This window comes from Cryptomeria japonica, unplaced genomic scaffold, assembly GCF_030272615.1.
Source record: "Cryptomeria japonica unplaced genomic scaffold, Sugi_1.0 HiC_scaffold_343, whole genome shotgun sequence".
Classification (NCBI taxonomy): Eukaryota; Viridiplantae; Streptophyta; class Pinopsida; order Cupressales; family Cupressaceae; genus Cryptomeria; species Cryptomeria japonica.
Genome location: NW_026729165.1, coordinates 67,501 through 79,609, shown reverse-complemented (window position 1 = coordinate 79,609; position 12,109 = coordinate 67,501). Strand labels below are relative to the sequence as shown.

The 12,109-nt window shown below is 63.0% G+C and overlaps 2 non-coding genes across 2 annotated transcripts; both read left to right on the top strand.

The window, feature by feature from the left end:
- Positions 1-915: 915 nt before the first annotated feature.
- On the top strand, positions 916-1,034 carry LOC131870680 (5S ribosomal RNA). The gene has a single exon (XR_009368984.1). It is a non-coding gene; the product is annotated as a 5S ribosomal RNA (ribosomal RNA).
- Positions 1,035-8,838: 7,804 nt separating this feature from the next.
- Positions 8,839-8,957, top strand: LOC131870679 (5S ribosomal RNA). Its single transcript, XR_009368983.1, has one exon. It is a non-coding gene; the product is annotated as a 5S ribosomal RNA (ribosomal RNA).
- The last annotated feature ends 3,152 nt before the right edge of the window (positions 8,958-12,109 follow it).

Here is a 12,109-nt window from a genome sequence, read left to right as displayed (position 1 = left end):
GTCAAGGTGAGTGCCAATGTGGGTTCCAAGGTGCCAGGGTCAGGGTGAGTGCCAATGTGGGTTCAAAGGTGCTAAGTTGGGTGCGAGGTTGGGTGCGAGGGTGGGTGGGTGCCAAGGTGTGCTAGGTGGAAGCCCGGGTGGGTCGGCATCCCATGGGTGTCGAGTTGGGTGCCTGATGGGTGCTTCTTGTCAAGTTTTAGTCGTCGGGACTCATTTCGAGCCTTAGAGGTCGTTTCTTGTCCGGTTGCCCTGTCTTCGACCTGGGAACCCAATTTTGGTCCTCGGGTCCCATTTTTTTTTGTCTCGCATCCCACTTTTGGCCTGTGGCCTTTTCGGGGTCGATTCTCGTTTTGGGCATCAGAGCATGTTTCTTCTCCTAAAACCCAATATTTGTTTATTAAGTCTCGGAACACATTTTTGTTCTCGTGGACCCATCATGGGTCTTGGAACGCATTTGTGGTCCTTGGGTCCCATTTTGCATCCCGAAACTTGTGTTTTGGTGCTTGATCCCTATTTTGGGTGCCCACCTTGCACCAAGTGCGCACCCGGGGCAAACCGAGCGCCTTGGTGCACCGGGGCAAGATCGAGCGTGCACCCGAGGCGCCCCGAACATGCACCAAGGTGCACTCGGCCCACATGTGAGCGCAGGTCGTTGCGCCCGAGGTGGTGTGTGGGCACCGCGTTGCAGACGGGACACTGCACGCACACGACGCCCCCTCCAGGTGCACGCACGTAGGCCGGGCCGGGTGCACACCCGACGCCCTAGCAAGGTGCGCGCACCCGGGCAGGGCTCACACTTGGCGAACGGGGCGCACTTCGCGAGGGAGGGTGTGCACCTCGACGGGGGTGGGTGGCCGGGGTGGATTCGCACGTGGGTCGCGGTTTGCTAAGTACACACTGCGACAAGCTCATAACGGGTGCGATCATACCAGCGTTAGTGCACCGGATCCCATCAGAACTCCGCAGTTAAGCGCGCTTGGGCCGGAGTAGTACTGGGATGGGTGACCTCCCGGGAAGTCCCGGTGTTGCACCCTTTTTTAGTTTTTCGCCGGGCGTCGCAATGCTATTTGAATAAACCTTTTGCCCGTTTGCGTTCTCGTCGGGGCCGGGCCGGGCCGGGGTGCGCTGCCCGCACTACCGCGCGCGCGGGGGCGACACCGAGCGCGCACCCGAGGCGCCCCGAGCACACAGGCCACGGTGCAACCCGGGCGTTGTGCGCGCACCCCGGTGCGCCCGAGGTGCTGCGCGCGCACCCAGGTGAAATCGGTGTGCACCTCGGCCAGTGCGCGCTCGGTCGAGTCGCGCACGTTGGCCAAGGTGCACGGTGATGTTTCTTACTCTAAGGTTCCGCACCAGACGCCCGGGACAGGTGAGCGAAGCTGGGCGGGGCCGGGTGCGCGGCCGGGGCAGGTGCACGCAGCTGGAGAGAGCTTTGGAGCACACTTCGGAGCGCACCAATGATGCGCTCCATTCAAAAGTTTCCTGAAAAGGCAAAAAAAGTTGAGATTATAGAATTTCCCACTTGAGAGATTGTAAAAAAAAAAAATTTAAAATGAAGGAAACGCGGGTGCCAAGGTGTGCGCAGCCCAGCCAAGGTGTGCGCACCAAGGCGCCCACCCTGGCGAAGGTGCACGCAAGGTGCGCACCCGAGGCAAACCGGACAATTAACCCAACTTTCGACTTCGCGCGCACCTTGGAGCGCACTTCGGAGCGCTCCTTGGTGCGCACCAATCTTGGGCACCTCGGAGTGCACCATGGCGCCCACCAAGGTGCGCACCCGGGGCAAACCGAGCTCCGACTTCGTGCGCACCTTGGAGCGCACGAAAGGTGCGCACCATGGCGCCCACCAAGGTGCGCAGCCCAGCCAAGGCGTGCGCATCAAGGTGCGCACCCTGGCGAAGGTGCGCACCCGGGGCAAACCGAGCTCCGACTTCGTGCGCACCTTGGAGCGCACAAAAGGTGCGCAACCCAGCCAAGGTGTGCGCACCCCGGTCAAACCGAGCTCCGAATCGTGCGCACCAGAGGTGCACGCCATCGTGCGCACCTTGGAGCACACTTCGGAGCCCTCCTTGGTGCGCGCCGATGTTGCGCACCTCGGAGCGCACCCGGGGAAAACAATGCAATTAACCCGACTTTCGACTTCGTGGGCACCTCGGAGCGCTCTCGGGTTCGCACCTCGGAGCACACCGAGGTGCGCACCTTTGATGCGCTGCCTTCACCAATTTCCAGAAAAGGCAAGAAAACATTGAGAAGGTGTGCGCACCGAGGTGCCCACCCTGGCGAAGGTGCACGCGAGGTGCGCACCCGGGGCAAACCGGGCTCCGACTTCGTGCACGCCGCACCTTGGAGCACACTTCGGAGCGCTCCTTGGTGCGCACCAGGGCGCGCAACCCAGCCGAGGTGCCCACCCCGGCGAAGGTGCACGCGAGGTGCGCACCCGGGGCAAACCGGGCTCCGACTTCGTGCACGCCATGGTGCCCACCGCGGCGAAGGTGCACGCGAGGTGCGCACCCGGGGCAAACCGGGCTCCGACTTCGTGCACGCCGCACCTTGGAGCACACTTCGGAGCGCTCCTTGGTGCGCACCATGGTGCCCACCAGGGCGCGCAACCCCGCCGAAGGTGCACGCGAGGTGCGCACCCGGGGCAAACCGGGCTCCGACTTCGTGCACGCCGCACCTTGGAGCACACTTCGGAGCGCTCCTTGGTGCGCACCATGGTGCCCACCAGGGCGCGCAACCCCGCCGAAGGTGCACGCGAGGTGCGCACCCGGGGCAAACCGGGCTCCGACTTCGTGCACGCCATGGTGCGCACCGCGGCGAAGGTGCGCACCCGGGGCAAACCGGGCTCCGACTTCGTGCACGCCGCACCTTGGAGCACACTTCGGAGCGCTCCTTGGTGCGCACCAGGGCGCGCAACCCAGTCGAGGTGCCCACCCCGGCGAAGGTGCACGCGAGGTGCGTACCCGGGGCAAACCGGGCTCCGACTTCGTGCACGCCGCACCTTGGAGCACACTTCGGAGCGCTCCTTGGTGCGCACCATGGTGCCCACCAGGCCGCGCAACCCAGCCAAGGTGTGCGCACCAAGGTGCACGCGAGGTGCGCACCCGGGGCAAACCGGGGTCCGACTTCGTGCACGCCGCACCTTGGAGCACACATCGGGGCGCTCCCGGGTTCGCACCGGCGTTGCGCACCGTGGTGGGCACCTCGGAGCACACCAAGGTGGGCAGCGAGGTGCGCACCTTTGATGCGATGCCTTCACTAATTTCCATAAAAGGCAAAAAAAAAACGAGATTTTAAAATTTCCGTTTTGAAAGATAGTGAGAAAAAGGGAATGCTGGTGCCATCTTGAGCCCGCCCTGGTGCGCAGCCCAGCCAAGGTGTGCGCACCAAGGTGCCCACCCTGGCGAAGGTGCGCGCCCGGGCAATTAACCCAACTTCCAACTTCGCGCGCGCCAGGGTGGGAGCGCACCCAACAACCGGGCCTGGGAAGAGCCAATGCGAGAAACCCCACCAAACGCTCTGACAAAAAAAGAGGGGGCGCTCCAGTAACCCCACTTCGGAGCGCACCCTGGGCAAACCCAGCCAAGGTGCCCACCCCGGCCAAGGTGCAGGCGAGGTGCGCACCCGGGGCAAACCGGGCTCCGACAACGTGCACGCCGCACCTTGGAGCACACTTCGTAGCGCTCCCGGGTGCGCACCTCAGAGCACACCAAGGTGGGCAGCGAGGTGCGCACCTTTGATGCGCTGCCTTCACTAATTTCCAGAAAAGGCAAAAAAAAAAGGAGATTTTAAAATTTCCGTTTTGAAAGATAGTGAAAAAAACGGAACGCGCGTGCCATCTTGAGCCCGCCCTGGTGCGCAGCCCAGGTAAGGTGCCCACCCTGGCAAAGGTGCGCACCCGGGCAATTAACCCTACTTCCGACTTCGTGCGCGCCAGGGTGGCAACCGGGCCTCGGAAGAGCCAATGCGAGAAACCCCACCAAACGCTCCGACAAAAAAAGAGGCGGCGCTCCAATAACCCCGCTTCGGAGCGCAGCCGGGGCAAACCCAGCCAAGGTGCCCACCCCGACGAAGGTGCACGCGAGGTGCGCACCCGGGGCAAACCGGGCTCCGACAACGTGCACGCAGCACCTTGGAGCACACTTCGAAGCACTCCCGGGTGCCCACCGGCGTTGCGCACCGTGGTGGGCAGCGAGGTGCGCACCTTTGATGCGCTGCCTTCACTAATTTCCAGAAAAAGGCAAAAAAAAATGAGATTTTAAAATTTCCGTTTTGAAAGATAGTGAAAAAAAAGGAACGCGGGTGCCATCTTGAGCCCGCCCTGGTGCGCAGCCCAGGCAAGGCATGCGCACCAAGGTGCCCACCCGAGGTGCACACCCGGGGCAAACCGGGCTCCGACTTCGTGCAGGCCGCACCTTGGAGCACACTTCGGAGCGCTCCTTGGTGCGCACCATGGTGCCCACCAGGGCGCGCAACCCAGCCAAGGTCTGCACACCAAGGTGCCCACCCCGGCGAAGGTGCACGCGAGGTGCGCACCCGGGGCAAACCGGGCTCCGACTTCGTGCACGCCATGGTGCCCACCGCGGCGAAGGTGCACGCGAGGTGCGCACCCGGGGCAAACCGGGCTCCGACTTCGTGCACGCCGCACCTTGGAGCACACTTCGGAGCGCTCCTTGGTGCGCACCATGGTGCCCACCAGGGCGCGCAACCCAGCCAAGGTGTGCGCACCAAGGTGCACGCGAGGTGCGCACCCGGGGCAAACCGGGGTCCGACTTCGTGCACGCCGCACCTTGGAGCACACATCGGAGCGCTCCCAGGTTCGCACCAGCGTTGCGCACCTTTGATGCGCTGCCTTCACTAATTTCCAGAAAAGGCAAAAAAAAACGATATTTTAAAATTTCCGTTCTGAAAGATAGTGAAAAAAACGGAACGCGGGTGCCATCTTGAGCCCTTCCTGGTGCGCAGCCCAGGCAAGTTGTGCGCACCAAGGTGCCCACCCTGGCGGAGGTGCGCGCCCGGGGCAAACCGGGCTCCGACTTCGTGCACTGCATGGTGCCCACCAAGGCGCGCAACCCAGCCAAGGTGCCCACCGCAGCGAAGGTGCACGCGAGGTGCACACCCGGGGCAAACCGGGCTCCGACTTCGTGCACGCCGCACCTTGGAGCACACTTCAGAGCGCTCCTTGGTGCGCACCAGGGCGCGCAACCCAGCCGAGGTGCCCACCCCGGCGAAGGTGCACGCGAGGTGCGCACCCGGGGCAAACCGGGCTCCGACTTCGTGCACGCCATGGTGCCCACCGCGGCGAAGGTGCGCACCCGGGGCAAACCGGGCTCCGACTTCGTGCACGCCGCACCTTGGAGCACACTTCGGAGCGCTCCTTGGTGCGCACCATGGTGCCCACCAGGCCGCGCAACCCAGCCAAGGTGTGCGCACCAAGGTGCACGCGAGGTGCGCACCCGGGGCAAACCGGGGTCCGACTTCGTGCACGCCGCACCTTGGAGCACACATCGGGGCGCTCCCGGGTTCGCACCGGCGTTGCGCACCGTGGTGGGCACCTCGGAGCACACCAAGGTGGGCAGCGAGGTGCGCACCTTTGATGCGATGCCTTCACTAATTTCCATAAAAGGCAAAAAAAAAACGAGATTTTAAAATTTCCGTTTTGAAAGATAGTGAGAAAAAGGGAATGCTGGTGCCATCTTGAGCCCGCCCTGGTGCGCAGCCCAGCCAAGGTTTGCGCACCAAGGTGCCCACCCTGGCGAAGGTGCGCGCCCGGGCAATTAACCCAACTTCCAACTTCGCGCGCGCCAGGGTGGGAGCGCACCCAACAACCGGGCCTGGGAAGAGCCAATGCGAGAAACCCCACCAAACTCTCTGACAAAAAAAGAGGGGGCGCTCCAGTAACCCCGCTTCGGAGCGCACCCTGGGCAAACCCAGCCAAGGTGCCCACCCCGGCCAAGGTGCAGGCGAGGTGCGCACCCGGGGCAAACCGGGCTCCGACAACGTGCACGCCGCACCTTGGAGCACACTTCGTAGCGCTCCCGGGTGCGCACCTCAGAGCACACCAAGGTGGGCAGCGAGGTGCGCACCTTTGATGCGCTGCCTTCACTAATTTCCAGAAAAGGCAAAAAAAAAAGGAGATTTTAAAATTTCCGTTTTGAAAGATAGTGAAAAAAACGGAACGCGCGTGCCATCTTGAGCCCGCCCTGGTGCGCAGCCCAGGTAAGGTGCCACCCTGGCAAAGGTGCGCACCCGGGCAATTAACCCTACTTCCGACTTCGTGCGCGCCAGGGTGGCAACCGGGCCTCGGAAGAGCCAATGCGAGAAACCCCACCAAACGCTCCGACAAAAAAAGAGGCGGCGCTCCAATAACCCCGCTTCGGAGCGCAGCCGGGGCAAACCAAGCCAAGGTGCCCACCCCGACGAAGGTGCACGCGAGGTGCGCACCCGGGGCAAACCGGGCTCCGACAACGTGCACGCAGCACCTTGGAGCACACTTCGAAGCACTCCCGGGTGCCCACCGGCGTTGCGCACCGTGGTGGGCAGCGAGGTGCGCACCTTTGATGCGCTGCCTTCACTAATTTCCAGAAAAAGGCAAAAAAAAATGAGATTTTAAAATTTCCGTTTTGAAAGATAGTGAAAAAAAAGGAACGCGGGTGCCATCTTGAGCCCGCCCTGGTGCGCAGCCCAGGCAAGGCATGCGCACCAAGGTGCCCACCCGAGGTGCACACCCGGGGCAAACCGGGCTCCGACTTCGTGCAGGCCGCACCTTGGAGCACACTTCGGAGCGCTCCTTGGTGCGCACCATGGTGCCCACCAGGGCGCACCCGAGGCAAACCGGGCTCCGACTTCGTGCACGCCGCACCTTGGAGCACACATCGGAGCGCTCCCAGGTTCGCACCAGCGTTGCGCACCTTTGATGCGCTGCCTTCACTAATTTCCAGAAAAGGCAAAAAAAAACGATATTTTAAAATTTCCGTTCTGAAAGATAGTGAAAAAAACGGAACGCGGGTGCCATCTTGAGCCCTTCCTGATGCGCAGCCCAGGCAAGTTGTGCGCACCAAGGTGCCCACCCTGGCGGAGGTGCGCGCCCGGGGCAAACCGGGCTCCGACTTCGTGCACTGCATGGTGCCCACCAAGGCGCGCAACCCAGCCAAGGTGCCCACCGCAGCGAAGGTGCACGCGAGGTGCGCACCCGAGGTGCACACCCGGGGCAAACCGGGCTCCGACTTCGTGCACGCCGCACCTTGGAGCACACTTCAGAGCGCTCCTTGGTACGCACCAGGGCGCGCAACCCAGCCAAGGTGCTCACCCCGGCGAAGGTGCACGCGAGGTGCGCACCCGGGGCAAACCGGGCTCGGACTTCGTGCACGCCGCACCTTGGAGCACACATCGGAGCGCTCCCGGGTTCGCACCAGCATTGCGCACCTTTGATGCGCTGCCTTCACTAATTTCCAGAAAAGGCAAAAAAAAGAAAAAAATGAGATTTTAAAATTTCCGTTTTGAAAGATAGTGAAAAAAACGGAACGCGGGTGCCATCTTGAGCCCGCCCTGGTGTGCAGCCCAGGCAAGTTGTGCGCACCAAGGCACCCACCCTGGCCAAGGTGGGTCACGGGGTGGGTCCTAGGGTGGGTAACGGGGTGGGTACTAAGGTGCGTGCCAAGGTGGGTCATAGGGTGGGTGCCAAGGTGGGCACCAGGGTGGGTGTGCACCAACCCTAGCCAGGGTAGGTCACGGGGTGGTTGTCGGGGTGGGCGTCAAGGAGCCAAGGTGGGTGGCAAGTAGCCAAGTTGCGTGCCAAGGTGGGTGTCGGGGTGGGTGCCAAGGATCCAAGGTGGGTGCCAAGGAACCAAGGTGGGTGTCTGGGTGGGTGCCGAGGTGGGAGCCAGGGTGGGTCCCAAGGTGAGTGCAAAGGTGGGTGCCAGGGTCAAGGTGAGTGCCAATGTGGGTTCCAAGGTGCCAGGGTCAGGGTGAGTGCCAATGTGGGTTCAAAGGTGCTAAGTTGGGTGCGAGGTTGGGTGCGAGGGTGGGTGGGTGCCAAGGTGTGCTAGGTGGAAGCCCGGGTGGGTCGGCATCCCATGGGTGTCGAGTTGGGTGCCTGATGGGTGCTTCTTGTCAAGTTTTAGTCGTCGGGACTCATTTCGAGCCTTAGAGGTCGTTTCTTGTCCGGTTGCCCTGTCTTCGACCTGGGAACCCAATTTTGGTCCTCGGGTCCCATTTTTTTTTGTCTCGCATCCCACTTTTGGCCTGTGGCCTTTTCGGGGTCGATTCTCGTTTTGGGCATCAGAGCATGTTTCTTCTCCTAAAACCCAATATTTGTTTATTAAGTCTCGGAACACATTTTTGTTCTCGTGGACCCATCATGGGTCTTGGAACGCATTTGTGGTCCTTGGGTCCCATTTTGCATCCCGAAACTTGTGTTTTGGTGCTTGATCCCTATTTTGGGTGCCCACCTTGCACCAAGTGCGCACCCGGGGCAAACCGAGCGCCTTGGTGCACCGGGGCAAGATCGAGCGTGCACCCGAGGCGCCCCGAACATGCACCAAGGTGCACTCGGCCCACATGTGAGCGCAGGTCGTTGCGCCCGAGGTGGTGTGTGGGCACCGCGTTGCAGACGGGACACTGCACGCACACGACGCCCCCTCCAGGTGCACGCACGTAGGCCGGGCCGGGTGCACACCCGACGCCCTAGCAAGGTGCGCGCACCCGGGCAGGGCTCACACTTGGCGAACGGGGCGCACTTCGCGAGGGAGGGTGTGCACCTCGACGGGGGTGGGTGGCCGGGGTGGATTCGCACGTGGGTCGCGGTTTGCTAAGTACACACTGCGACAAGCTCATAACGGGTGCGATCATACCAGCGTTAGTGCACCGGATCCCATCAGAACTCCGCAGTTAAGCGCGCTTGGGCCGGAGTAGTACTGGGATGGGTGACCTCCCGGGAAGTCCCGGTGTTGCACCCTTTTTTAGTTTTTCGCCGGGCGTCGCAATGCTATTTGAATAAACCTTTTGCCCGTTTGCGTTCTCGTCGGGGCCGGGCCGGGCCGGGGTGCGCTGCCCGCACTACCGCGCGCGCGGGGGCGACACCGAGCGCGCACCCGAGGCGCCCCGAGCACACAGGCCACGGTGCAACCCGGGCGTTGTGCGCGCACCCCGGTGCGCCCGAGGTGCTGCGCGCGCACCCAGGTGAAATCGGTGTGCACCTCGGCCAGTGCGCGCTCGGTCGAGTCGCGCACGTTGGCCAAGGTGCACGGTGATGTTTCTTACTCTAAGGTTCCGCACCAGACGCCCGGGACAGGTGAGCGAAGCTGGGCGGGGCCGGGTGCGCGGCCGGGGCAGGTGCACGCAGCTGGAGAGAGCTTTGGAGCACACTTCGGAGCGCACCAATGATGCGCTCCATTCAAAAGTTTCCTGAAAAGGCAAAAAAAGTTGAGATTATAGAATTTCCCACTTGAGAGATTGTAAAAAAAAAAAATTTAAAATGAAGGAAACGCGGGTGCCAAGGTGTGCGCAGCCCAGCCAAGGTGTGCGCACCAAGGCGCCCACCCTGGCGAAGGTGCACGCAAGGTGCGCACCCGAGGCAAACCGGACAATTAACCCAACTTTCGACTTCGCGCGCACCTTGGAGCGCACTTCGGAGCGCTCCTTGGTGCGCACCAATCTTGGGCACCTCGGAGTGCACCATGGCGCCCACCAAGGTGCGCACCCGGGGCAAACCGAGCTCCGACTTCGTGCGCACCTTGGAGCGCACGAAAGGTGCGCACCATGGCGCCCACCAAGGTGCGCAGCCCAGCCAAGGCGTGCGCATCAAGGTGCGCACCCTGGCGAAGGTGCGCACCCGGGGCAAACCGAGCTCCGACTTCGTGCGCACCTTGGAGCGCACAAAAGGTGCGCAACCCAGCCAAGGTGTGCGCACCCCGGTCAAACCGAGCTCCGAATCGTGCGCACCAGAGGTGCACGCCATCGTGCGCACCTTGGAGCACACTTCGGAGCCCTCCTTGGTGCGCGCCGATGTTGCGCACCTCGGAGCGCACCCGGGGAAAACAATGCAATTAACCCGACTTTCGACTTCGTGGGCACCTCGGAGCGCTCTCGGGTTCGCACCTCGGAGCACACCGAGGTGCGCACCTTTGATGCGCTGCCTTCACCAATTTCCAGAAAAGGCAAGAAAACATTGAGAAGGTGTGCGCACCGAGGTGCCCACCCTGGCGAAGGTGCACGCGAGGTGCGCACCCGGGGCAAACCGGGCTCCGACTTCGTGCACGCCGCACCTTGGAGCACACTTCGGAGCGCTCCTTGGTGCGCACCAGGGCGCGCAACCCAGCCGAGGTGCCCACCCCGGCGAAGGTGCACGCGAGGTGCGCACCCGGGGCAAACCGGGCTCCGACTTCGTGCACGCCATGGTGCCCACCGCGGCGAAGGTGCACGCGAGGTGCGCACCCGGGGCAAACCGGGCTCCGACTTCGTGCACGCCGCACCTTGGAGCACACTTCGGAGCGCTCCTTGGTGCGCACCATGGTGCCCACCAGGGCGCGCAACCCCGCCGAAGGTGCACGCGAGGTGCGCACCCGGGGCAAACCGGGCTCCGACTTCGTGCACGCCGCACCTTGGAGCACACTTCGGAGCGCTCCTTGGTGCGCACCATGGTGCCCACCAGGGCGCGCAACCCCGCCGAAGGTGCACGCGAGGTGCGCACCCGGGGCAAACCGGGCTCCGACTTCGTGCACGCCATGGTGCGCACCGCGGCGAAGGTGCGCACCCGGGGCAAACCGGGCTCCGACTTCGTGCACGCCGCACCTTGGAGCACACTTCGGAGCGCTCCTTGGTGCGCACCAGGGCGCGCAACCCAGCCGAGGTGCCCACCCCGGCGAAGGTGCACGCGAGGTGCGTACCCGGGGCAAACCGGGCTCCGACTTCGTGCACGCCGCACCTTGGAGCACACTTCGGAGCGCTCCTTGGTGCGCACCATGGTGCCCACCAGGCCGCGCAACCCAGCCAAGGTGTGCGCACCAAGGTGCACGCGAGGTGCGCACCCGGGGCAAACCGGGGTCCGACTTCGTGCACGCCGCACCTTGGAGCACACATCGGGGCGCTCCCGGGTTCGCACCGGCGTTGCGCACCGTGGTGGGCACCTCGGAGCACACCAAGGTGGGCAGCGAGGTGCGCACCTTTGATGCGATGCCTTCACTAATTTCCATAAAAGGCAAAAAAAAAACGAGATTTTAAAATTTCCGTTTTGAAAGATAGTGAGAAAAAGGGAATGCTGGTGCCATCTTGAGCCCGCCCTGGTGCGCAGCCCAGCCAAGGTGTGCGCACCAAGGTGCCCACCCTGGCGAAGGTGCGCGCCCGGGCAATTAACCCAACTTCCAACTTCGCGCGCGCCAGGGTGGGAGCGCACCCAACAACCGGGCCTGGGAAGAGCCAATGCGAGAAACCCCACCAAACGCTCTGACAAAAAAAGAGGGGGCGCTCCAGTAACCCCGCTTCGGAGCGCACCCTGGGCAAACCCAGCCAAGGTGCCCACCCCGGCCAAGGTGCAGGCGAGGTGCGCACCCGGGGCAAACCGGGCTCCGACAACGTGCACGCCGCACCTTGGAGCACACTTCGTAGCGCTCCCGGGTGCGCACCTCAGAGCACACCAAGGTGGGCAGCGAGGTGCGCACCTTTGATGCGCTGCCTTCACTAATTTCCAGAAAAGGCAAAAAAAAAAGGAGATTTTAAAATTTCCGTTTTGAAAGATAGTGAAAAAAACGGAACGCGCGTGCCATCTTGAGCCCGCCCTGGTGCGCAGCCCAGGTAAGGTGCCCACCCTGGCAAAGGTGCGCACCCGGGCAATTAACCCTACTTCCGACTTCGTGCGCGCCAGGGTGGCAACCGGGCCTCGGAAGAGCCAATGCGAGAAACCCCACCAAACGCTCCGACAAAAAAAGAGGCGGCGCTCCAATAACCCCGCTTCGGAGCGCAGCCGGGGCAAACCCAGCCAAGGTGCCCACCCCGACGAAGGTGCACGCGAGGTGCGCACCCGGGGCAAACCGGGCTCCGACAACGTGCACGCAGCACCTTGGAGCACACTTCGAAGCACTCCCGGGTGCCCACCGGCGTTGCGCACCGTGGT